Source organism: Rattus norvegicus, chromosome 19 (assembly GCF_036323735.1).
Source record: "Rattus norvegicus strain BN/NHsdMcwi chromosome 19, GRCr8, whole genome shotgun sequence".
NCBI classification, from domain to species: domain Eukaryota; kingdom Metazoa; phylum Chordata; class Mammalia; order Rodentia; family Muridae; genus Rattus; species Rattus norvegicus.
The window spans coordinates 28,839,185-28,851,348 of record NC_086037.1 but is presented as its reverse complement, the minus strand read 5'-3'; the positions used below and the strand labels follow the sequence as shown (position 1 = coordinate 28,851,348).

The 12,164-nt window shown below is 41.6% G+C and overlaps 1 long non-coding RNA gene across 1 annotated transcript; it reads right to left on the bottom strand.

Annotated features, from left to right (window-relative positions):
- Nucleotides 1–9,248: 9,248 nt before the first annotated feature.
- LOC134483562 (uncharacterized) lies at nt 9,249–11,143 on the bottom strand. The gene is made up of 3 exons (XR_010060376.1): nt 10,476–11,143; nt 9,649–9,754; nt 9,249–9,525 (listed from the first exon to the last, which is right to left on the bottom strand). It is a non-coding gene; the product is annotated as an uncharacterized LOC134483562 (long non-coding RNA).
- Between the last annotated feature and the right edge of the window lie 1,021 nt (nt 11,144–12,164).

The window sequence follows — 12,164 nt, the reverse complement described above, 5'->3', positions numbered from 1 at the left end:
CTCAGGGCCTGGGACCTCACAGAAACAGCCTCTCCCATGTCCTCCCTTTGAGGAGAGCGTGGTTGGTCCTCAGCACAGACCAGTCAAACAGGGCGCTGTATAGACACTTGGCCAGGGGTCTCCTGCAGTTATGGCCTCTGGACAGAGGGGTTTCTTCACTGGGGTGGGGCAACCATGCCAGGTACAGGCAGTGATGCTCAGAGTCAAGACCTAGTTTTGTCTTATTTTCATAGACAAAGTTGCCCAGGCTGGCCTCGAACTTGCCGTGTAGCCAAGGATAATTAAACAACTGATCCTACTGCCTCTACCCCCCATGGCCTGGCATTGCAGATGAGTGTCACCAGAGCTGGCTTGTCACAGGTGCTATACGGCTCTAAGTCTGGGGCCTCATGTGCAGGAGTGGTATGACTGTGCCATCCCCACCCCGCATGAGGGTTTTCACCTTTCTCCTGCTGAAGTCTGCTTAATCCTACCCTGGCCCCAGGACACAGCAGCTGTGGGAGCCTCAAAGCCTGGGGCTTCAGCACAGCATTGGTACACAGCATAGCATGCAGCCTACAGGTCTGTGAAAAAGCCAAGGAAGTGGTTCTCAGCTCACCCCCTGTAGGAGTGTCTAGTCCATCCTTCTCTCCATGGACGCAGACATCTGCTTCCAACTGCCCGACATGTCCCTCTGGTTTTGACTTTCCTGGAAGCCGTGTCAATGCCACCACACAGAGTGCTGCCTCTACTGGGAACACTCACACAACCTCTCTGGGGGACATCTGAGCCAAGCAGGGATTGGGTGCACTGCAGAGAGGTCAAGTCATGTCGTGAAGTACCTTGTCCCACAAAGGCTCACTGTTCAGGGAGTTGACTGGAAAAGTAAGCTTATGCCCCTGGGCAGGGTCCCCATAGGGAGTGTCCCACACCCTGCTATCAGGTCTATTCCTGGTGCCATGCAAATTCAATTTGCAAGATCCAATGCTCTGGAAATGTCAAGAGCTAACGGAAAAGTACCAGGAAGTGCACACCATAGCAAAGGGAGAGGATGGCACAGAGACCTATGCTATGGGTTAAAGGGCACGGAAAGGCCACCTCGAGCACAGGGGTCAGTCACCTCGTTCACAAACAAGGCAAAGGTCAATGCTCTCAGCTCTGGGAGCCTAAAGGGCTCTGTGGCTCCTAAGCCCTGCAGCTGCAGCCAGAAGCAGCACTGAACAGGATGTAAATGCTGAGTATGGCGATGTCAATAAAACTTTATTTACAAAACCAAATTGGTGGTAGTAGTGGTGGTGGTGGTGGTGGTGGTGGTGGTGGTGGTGGTGGTGTCGGCGGACTGGTTCATTTCAAAGCATGCTGGAGTGGCATGGCCACTGAGCATCGGGAAACACAGAAAGGAATGCGACCGGACGCAGGGCTCCCAACACCCTAGACGTCGACCTATGGCACTGGAACAGGGTCCCTGAAGGTAAGTCTGGACAGTCAGATAAGGTAAGTACAATTTATTACAAGGAAATGGGACAAGATAAATCTTCTCTTCATCTCGCTATGCTTAAGCATCTTTAAGAGTGCGGGGAATTCATGTCTATCAGTCTGGTTTAGAAAAGTGTTTAGAGACAGCAAGAGTAAACTCCATGGTTCCCTGACGAGGGTTCCAGGGATTCTGATATCTGGGTCAAAGTGAAAGTTAAGGTGAAAAAGGCTGTCAGGCAGGGCAAAAAGATTCCAATTTCTGGTCTCTTTGAGCTGTAATTTTTACTGTGTTCAAGGCCATGAATGCAGACAGGGTAATAACGAATACAGAACAAGAAGCTACAGCTTCATTAAGACAAAACGAAAGTAAAAGTTTTGCCCTCTGCACCATTGCCTGAAGCAGGTTTTTCTAAGTCGTTTCCCGAGGATGGCATGTTGACCATTAGATTCACACAATGATAATGACGAATTCACCTGCCTTTTCTTTTCCTATAATTAGGCCAGCATCGATTCAAGGTGTGGCCCAACCGACTTATTATAAAGGATGATACTGGTTGGTTGAAAAAGGTAGTAGCTTTCTATGAACCATATATTAAGTTTTTATGTATATTAAAATTAACATTGGAAAGAACAATGGTAGGAGAGGAAGCTGGAGGACAACTGCTGCAAATGCTTGCTTTTGAAAATGCTAATGAAGAGTACAGGTGAGCATTATTACCTATAAAGGAGGCTGGGGATATTAATGCTTATATGAAGGCATGCAAGGGTATCTTTTCTGAAAATGGAAAGATGCATATTTGGCACGTATTGATCCAGATAGAGTTATTAAATTATATGTTTAAATACTCTTGAATATCCTACAGGCGCTTTCGCTCAGGATGAGTTGCCTTTAGAATGGGTTTATATTAAATAAAACTTTAACCAAACATTAACAAATAATGAGGAACAAATTTCTTTAATCATTCAGCAAGGCATACAAAGACCTGTTACTCTGTGGGGATATGATTGTGCTGCTATTGTTTTCCCATTATGCAAAGATAAAGGGGAATATTTAATGCAGATGTCTGAGGTTTTTCAATTAGCCATGATTTCTTACACTGGAAATATTGAATTTCATCCTCCCCATAGTAAATTGTGGGATTGCTTTAAAAAACAAAAAAAAATTTGATAAATACACTAATTTCTGTTGATCCATTACCATCAGCCTTTACTGTGTTTACAGATGGCTCTAACACCAAGATGGCTTATTGGACCAAAGATTAATTTTGGGGACAAGAATCTTCTTTTCGGTCAGTACAACAAAATGAATTATTAGCGGTAATTAATGTATTCCAGGATTTTACTCATGATGTAAAAATATTATAGCTGAGTCCCCTTATGTTGTAGGAGTAGTACAGAATATTGCGACTGCTGTTGTTTCTACATCTAAGCCTACATTAAATGTTATTCTCACATATTAAAGGACTATTGTTATTATGAAACTCTAGAATATTCATTACACATACTAGATCACATTCAAAATTTCCAGAATCTTTAACACTTTGCAATCCTATGGTAGATCAATTAGTGGCATTTGCTACCCCAGAAGAAATCAGTCATAATCATGCCAATACAGGATATTTACATATTAAATATAAGCTTCCCTATTCTCAAGCCAAACAAATTATTGCTAATTGTCCTATGTGTCAGTCTTCACGTATAAAATGTGTTCCATCTCAAATTAATCCCAGAAGGATGCAACTTAATACATCGTGGCAGATGGATGGAACCCATATTTCTGAGTTTGGTTGCCTTTCACATATAGATGTAAGCATAGATAATTTTTCAAAATTTGTGTGGGCTACACCATTGCCAGGAGTACGCACTGCTCATGTTATACAGCATCTATTGGAAATTTTTGCTGTTATGGGACTGCCCTCTAAAATTAAAATTGATAATGGACCAACATATATTTCTTATCAATATAAACAATTTTGTCAACGATATCATATTGTACATATTACTGGTACAGAACACAATACACAAGGACAAGCTTTTGTTGAAAGGATTCACCATACCCTGAAATGACAAATTATAAAATTACAAAGGGGGAAAAGAGATGGCCTCATGTAACCTGAATGGAGTTTGCAGACCAGTCCCAGAGCTATATTGGCACAAGCATTATACGTTATTAATTTTCTTAATTTACCACAAGGTGAAGTTATATCAAGAGCCGATAGACACTTTGTTGAACTTCCCCCCAGAAGGCATGGAACAGACAGTATGGATAAAAATTGCCCGGGATGCTGAATGGCAGGAAGGGACATCATTGTATATAGGGGAGAGGGTTTTGTCTCATTACAGGATGGGAGACTATTCTGGTTACCTGGGAGATGGATCCAAGCACAGAATAATAAGAACTGCTCCCTACCCTCAAAGGAATCCAGTTAAACCAGCTACATTTTCTCCTGATGGATGTTCTCAGGAGATGAGGAGGTGTCCTCCATTACTGAGGCCCTGGCTTCTCTTAATGTCCACAATCAACAATGGATAAGGATCCGTGTAGTGACAACCCTATTACCTATATGGGGTAAGGTGAAGCGATTAAGCACTGAAAGGAATAATTTTGTCCCCTTCAGGAAAGTCCTGTGCTGCTGAGCACTTATTCTTAGCAATGTGTGTTTTACTCATGGTTTCTTCTGCTGCGGCCAATGCCAGTTATCGGGCTTATATTGCTTATCATGATGAAATCCTACTACTTTTCTGTTAGTAAATATATGGATAATGACACAGAACATGATTGGAAGTTAATTCAAGCCTATTTAGAGGGTAATGAAAGTGCTTCAAAAGTAATTAATGCCTTGAAATATGATGTTCGAATGTCTTTTGGTAAACAGCTAGAAGATACTACCCCTATGGAAATAGCGAAATTATTGGCTGATCAATTGACAGGATTAGATCCCAAGGCTTGGCTTCAAAGGATTTTCCATAGCTTGGGAGGAGGTAGTTTTGCCATAATCTTATGTACATTATGTATTATGTTGCTTTATTTTTACATGACTAAACCCCTACAAGGACCTTTAGCTATGTTATGTAAAGTGTTACTTTAAAACAAAAGAAAAAAGAAGGAATTGTTAAGACATAGAGATGCAGCTCCCAGGCAGGGTCAAGAAAGGCCTGGTGACAGATTCAAGTAGGGGCTAGAATGCCGCCCTGGAGAAGAAAATGTTTTTCTCACTTGGCCTTAAATTATGTTCTGCTGTGTCCCATTTCTGTGGAAGTGGTTCTAACGCTCTCTTGGTAATGGTGAGTATATTTTGATTATAATAAGAGAGGTGATTTGTTATATGAATATTTTTAGAAGAAGCTTTCGTTTATTCGTCTTTCTTTGTTTAATCTTCCCTCATTGTTCCTGGTATCCTGGGAATAATGATCTTATGGTATCTTGACACAATGAAAATTGTAGTAATGCATATTCTTAGCTTAATAAGGATTAATAAAGCTTGCAACTGCGTGCAATTTCTTCTGCCTTTGCTCTGCATCCCCTGTGTCCTGGGGTATGCGACCATACCCAGCGCCCCAACTCACTAGACATTGACAATGGGTCACCCCACAAAACACAGAAGCATCTACCTTAGTCAAAAATGGACATTTTATTGAATGCATACACTAACACTGATTGATCACATCCATAGCTAAGATACTAGGGGCAGATCCGTGGCCCAAAATACATTCCTCTAAACCTATAAAGAAAGAAAGAAAGAAAGAAAGAAAGAAAGAAAGAAAGAAAGAAAGAAAGAAAGAAAGAAAGGAAGAAGAAAAAACACAAAAAACTTAAGCTTCTCATAGGAACTTCGCAGGAAGTGTTGTCTGGCGGTCAGTTCTGATTAGGCCATTTTAGATGAAACAGTGCACAGTGACCCTTAATGTGATGGGCCCTATATAAAGCTTTTTGCAGTATTGGAATTTTAACAAACCTCATCCAGAACATACAGCAGAGGCAAGGATGTGATCACCATGTCCTTGCTCTCTATCAGGTTATTTTTCTGTGTCCGTGATTGTCAGGCATAGAACAGCAACAATCTGAAATAGCTGGTAGACATGGAACAAAGTGGCTAAAACTATAGTTGTGGGTTGCACACCTCAACTGTCAATGGCTAATGCTGTCTTCACAGTCCTTGGAAGCCCCTCTTGTAAGACTATCTATTGGAAAGTGGAAGCAGGTTTATCTGAGCTCAAAGTGAACCTGGCCAGCCAGGGAGAGGGCAACATGGGATACTTGAGACCCTGTCTTAAACCAGCACAAAAACCAACCCTTCATTCAAAGCATCATCTATTAATTCTTTATTATTTACCACTTTCGCCCTACCAGCCTTTCAGTCTGGAATGGTAGAAAAGGACTGGGAATGTTCCTTCTATTCTAAGGACCTTGATCTCTCTTTCCTTAGGTCCACATTAAGAACACATGCAAATGGGTATCACCATCTGAACAACTTAGTATCATCTACTCAGTATATCTAGCCTAATACTGTTGTATGACAATCTCAAGCTTCCCTGAGTTTCGCTGACCTAGCAAGAAGTATGAAGTACTGAGGCCACACCCCAGTGATCCTTTCAAGGGGTTAAAAGAAAGCCGTGAGAGAAACTCCACTTCTTTGTCCTTAGATTAAATCACATTGACACAATGTGGGTGGACTATTTAACCAGACATGTTTCTCCCAACCCCACCTTTTTGAGTTCAGACCATGGCAGAATTCATGCCCCACCACCCTAGATATTGAGTTTAGTGATATGTAATTATTATTTAAACCTATGTATTAAATTTTGTCATTTTGTTAATTTTTGTGGTTTTCACAGTCTTCTTTGATTAACTTTCCTAGTTTTATTAATTTATCCCCTGTGTTCTCTGGTGTTTTGTCCTTCCCTTCAAACTAAAGTATTCCTTTTAGGATCCCCTAAAGAGCTGTCTTACTGGTTACTCATATTGTGTTAAATTTATTTTTAGTGTGCATTAGTCAGCACAGTAGCTGTGCAGCTGCCTGACCTCCATGGACCAGATCTACTTTCCAAACAATAACGCTAACTCTTACTGACTGTGTAGCATCTTGGCTGCTCTTTGTTCCCCTTGGACAGCCCTCAGGACCAGGTGCTCCTCCCCCTTAACCATGGATGCTGTCCTCTTCCTCTCTCCTCTCCATCACACGTTCTTCCTTTATTCTCTGGCAGCTTCTTCTTCCTTCTTCCCTCCTCATGATCCTCTCTAGCAAAGCCCTCAAAGCTGACCTCCCCCATCTCTCTGCTGTGCAGCTGTTGGCTGTTGGCTTCATTATAATCACAGTTAACTGGGAGCAGGGTCAGTTATTTGGGGTTAACCAGTCTTGAGTTCTACAATTAGCATTAAAATACAAGCAGCATTAGGCCAATACACTACAGGGGTGTTGTTTGTTTGTTTGTTTGGTTTGGTTTAATTTTCATTTACCTTTTTACTTGTTATTTTATTTTTGACTATTTTTTATTAAATGGTTATTTTATTTATTTACATTTCAACTGTTGTCCTGCTTTCCACACTCCCCTCATCAAACCTTACATCCCTTTTCTGCTCAGCTTTGCCTATGTGACAGTGCTCCTGCACCCACACATATCCATCCCCACCTCACACCTCTAGGATCTGCATTTGGTGGGGCAATAGGCCTCACCTTGAACCATAGAGCATCCTTGCATACACTTTGGCTGGCAGTTTGGCCCCTGGGAGCTTGGGGATTAGGGAAAGAAGATCTGTTCAGATATTAAAGCCAATGATTGCTGCATTCTCTTCTTTTTCTGGTTATAGGTGAAATTATGTTTGTGTGCTTCTCTTTTTTTAAATTATTGAGAGAAGATTAATTTCTTGGTTTTTCTTGGGTATAGTTTAGTTCATTGTCTTGGAGTTTTCCTCCTATTAGCCTCTGTTGTGCTTTCCTACAGAAAAGAATTCTTTAAATTTGGTTTTGTCATGAAATATCCTGGTTCCTCCTTTTATGGTGATTGAGGATTATGCTGGATATAGGAGCCTGTGTCTGCATTACATCTGCCCAAGATTTTCTGACTTTTAGAATCTCTGTTGAGAAGTCTGGTGTAATTCAGATATGTCTGAATTTATTTGTTACTAGATATTTATACCTTACCCCTTTTAATGTTCTTTCTTGATCTGTGCATTTAGCGTTTTAATTATTATGTGAATGGAGGAATTTTTCTGGTACAATTAGTTTGATGTCCTGTAGGCTTGTTGTACCTTTATGGCCTTTTCTTTCTTTACCTTATGGAAGTTTGCTCCTATGATTTGTTGAAGGTGTTTACTGGACCTATGAACTAGAAATCTTAATTCTCTTCTCTATTTATTATCCTTAGGTTTCAACATTTAATTGTGTCCTGAAATTCATGGATGTTTTGGATTCAATAAACCATACATGTTTATCTGAGATGGGTGTTTTGTGCTTTGTGGGATGACCTCCTTGACCCCAGGCTGCATGAAGAATCTCAGCTGACAATGGGGACATAAATTATGAGTATGTGTAGCAAGACCCAGGCCTCTTCCAGGTTCTTAGATATTAACTGAGAACCTCAAATACAGTAGTAATGTGATAGTGTGGTGTGAATCTAGTTACTATTCTCTATTTTGATATAGATGACTCTTTTTGTGTCATGGTCACCTTATAATGACTAGAAGACCTAAGCTTGAGAATGACTAAAGACTACCTTGCTTCTCTAACAGCTGAGCTCTCTAAGAGCCCTGGTGTGACAGCAACTGTTGGTGGACATTCTGGATTATTCCTTCTGTACTTTAACTCTCTGTGTCACTTCCACCATCAGTAAGTTAGTTCAATTCCATAAATTGGAAATCCATCACCTGGAAGAAATACTCTTTTTTTTTTCAAGATTTATTTATTTATTTATTTATTTATTTATTTATTTATTTATAGTATACAAGTACACCGTGACTGTCTTCAGACAGACCAGAAGAGGGCATCATATCTCATTACAGATGGTTGTGAGCCACCATGTGGTTGCTGGGATTTGAACTCAGGACCTCTGGAAGAGCTGTCAGTGCTCTTAACCACTAAGCCATCTCTTTAGCCCAAGAAATACTTTCTGAATATGATCTGAGATTGGCCATGGAAAAAGGGTAGCTTGAATTGTCCCACCTAGGTTCTGGGCCTGCACAGGCCTGCTCTCCAAAAGAAACCTGTGTTCACAGCTGTTGGCTGGCTAAGAACGATTTCACGAGACGTGATATACAGCCCTCGGACTTCTGCTTCAGTCATCTGCACAATTTCTCCCAGATGATGTCCTCATACCGCCAGCAGGCGGGTGATGAAGCTGTCCAGAACACCAGAGCTCTGTAGGGATGCCTGGCAACCTAACACGTTGAGCAGGCAAGCTCAGTAAGTTCCCTGTGAACACACATCTCCTGAGATCTCTCTATTTAATCATAGGTGATCTTGTCCACCTAATACAGCACCTCATGTGGAATAACAAAAGCCACCTGCAGGAGCTGTGGTGATGACTCACAGGTTAGAGCATCTGCTGCTCTCTCAGAAGAACCACATGCCCCTAACAATTGGGTAAAGTATGTCAGTGATTACATCATAAAGTGTTTGTTGGAGACACAGCCACATTATCCACACAAAAAACACTATCACACTGGGTACCCCTTAGTGAGTTTGAATTCACTTATTAGCCCAGGCTCCATGGAACATGCAGAGATCCATCTCTAGCTGTCAGTTCTAGGTCCACAGAACCCTTGAGTAAGAATGATGGTCTTAAGAGTCAAGAGATAGAATTCAATTTTTATTCATAACAAATACATTTTTACAACACAACAGGATTAAAATGAATAAAAATATTAAAAAAATATTTGAAAGTGAAAAATAGTAACAAGAACACATAAATATGAAACAACAAAAAGAAAACTTCAATTAAAATCATAACAAAAAAATTTCTAAACATAAGCATATTCTTAACGAACATGTAGAAGCACAGACGTATTGGTGTTTCTCCTCTAGCACACATAATGAAAGGCGGTCCCCCAAGCTGTCTCTCAAGTTGTGTTTTCTGAAGAAGAAAGTGAGTAAGACCTCAATCAGTCAGGCTGGCTTAGTGTTATATAAATTTAGGGTCTCTAAGAAATGACAAATTAACTCTGAGGAAGAATATTCATCCAAAAAATATTGTTACCATTCAGGATGTTTGTCATCAGGGACTCCTGAGAAAGCAACTCATTCTTCAGGAAGCTCTCTTACTGGGGTGTGTCCAATTCCAGCTCTCTTGCACTTTCTGAGACCTGGGAGAGGAACACAGTTTTAAGACACTGATTTGGTGGGGAAATGTTAGCCAGCTGTCAGAATGCTGCCTTCTACCACCTCAGTTCTATTGGACAGTCGACATGGACATTTTAACTGATATCATTGTTACTAACTCTGTGGGCAGGGCAAAATCCCCAGCAAGCCTCACTGTAATGTGGGCTGACAATATGGGACCCAGACTTATACCAGTGCAAACCAAGAACAGGGCAAAGGGAAGAGACCTCATTGGGTTGCCGGAAGAAAGGAGATGTCCATATGTCACCAAGGTTAAAGTCAATGACAAGTACTAATTTGACATTTGCACTTGGTTCTTATCCCGGAAAGGTGCTTCCTACACAAGAAGTCACATTAACACAGAGTGTCATTTGGCAAAGAACCACGAACTTGTTCAAAGCTCTGCATAGGATCCAATCTATCACATGGATATGCAATAATGAGGTATGTTATTCATCTGTCACCATTTCTAGACTGCAGCTTCAAAAAGAGCAGCAAAATATACTTGCAATATAATTCCATTTCTGAAAAGTGTTTACCTTCCCAGAATACTTGTGCATAGGCAGAGCAATGAACAATTCCATTACATGAGGTGGTTGGCTGGTTGTGATTGTAAATTAGAAAGGAGGTAGGAGGAAGCAAAGATGTATCAAATTGGCAAATTTTATCAGATATTGTTAAGCTAAAACAGCTGTTTGTCCCTACCAGATGATGCTGGGTCTGGACGTTGCTGGTCTTTATCTTTCTTGCTTAAGTCAACCAAATATTTCTGGTTCAGTGCACACTCAAGATGTCCCTCCTTGCTCCCCTGCTTCAGTGGGACCAACTTCTTCCTGCATGTGTTCTCCATCAGGAGCTGGCTGAGCAGGTTTCTGGAAATACAGTCTGCAGAGTAAGATCATGCTGCCCCTTTCTCCCATTCCTACTCCCAAGTCCCACTAACTCTACTAGGTCCCAGATACCCATGAAGACTTAATAAAATACATCTCGATACACATAATGCTGCTGCAAAACCACAAAGAGTTAATTCAGGGAAGAATAAATTGTTTGCTTGGCCCGAGCACCAATTAGTGTCCACATCTCTCAAAAAGAACATGGATCTACAACTATCCATGAAAGCCCAATGCATGGGGCAACATCAATTAGTAGTTGGCAAGCACCTGCAAAAGAGGTCAGTAGAACCAAGAGAAGGTCATGCTAACCCTGTGGTCCACGCACTGAGTGTTGTAAAACCTGGTATGACCCCAGAGGCCCAGGTCAGCCTAATAACGTTCTGCTGACTTCAATCAGTGCTGTTCTATCTAGAGCCTTCTGCAGATGCCTAGACAGTCCTGGGATGAGTAACAGTCTTTTATGGAACTGAAAACTGAGTCCTAATGACCCTGGAACACTGATGTGTAAACAGCACAAGAGATAGAACCAGAGCTGAAGACCGTCCAATCCAGAACAAAGAAATCATAAATGGCCATTCCACAGGTGACAGCCTTTCTGACCAGGACTTACCTAGAGAAGGTAATCTCCTTCTTCAGCTTATGGTTGTTCTCATGGATCTCAGTGTTCTCCATCTCTAAGTTGTGCAGAATTGACATGACCACCTCCTCCATTCTCTCCAGGTCTTCATAATATGGATTTGGCCTGAAGTGTGGCCTGGCCCCAAATGATAGAATACAATGAACATCAGCATTTAGGAAGATATGAACTCAGGGTGGGTCCTGTACTACACCAGTCCTGGAAGGACACCTTCTGAATTCTACATATTGGACCTTCTTCAGCTTCAGAAACATGTTTTTCTGCGTCCAGCACACCAGAATCTCGGCATCCAGATGGAGGGTTCCCTGGCTCCCTTTATTCAATCAAGAAGAAATCTGCAGTCCAGCCAGTTGAGCTATCAAGAGCCTAGGCCACACCTCTCCATGCTCCCCCACCCCCAACGCACCCAGAATCCTGTGATTTCCTTTTTCCTGTCCTGATAACAGACCATATATCAACCCAAAATTATAATCTGCACAACGAATACAAATATACAGGCAAACGTGGCCACATAAGCAAAGAACTGTGCTGTTGACCGTGGGGCTCCCAGAACAAAGCATTCATATCACCATGAAAGTGTCACAGGTAAATACTCAGGCCAAGACATAGACTCCTATATTCCAGGTGTGGAGGGAAATATAAACATATAACAGTTGTGCATATGCATTTGGATGTATGCACACACAGACTCACAGACTGAGACACACCCACAAAAAAAAAGAGAAATGTAAACAGAGTCAGAGAAAGAGAAAAGCAAATATGGAAACAGAGAGCACTGTGAGAACCAGGAGAAATGCATGCACCATTGCTGTGTCCGAGGGGCTCCCACAGACACACAGACAATAACAAACAGGCCTGAGCCTG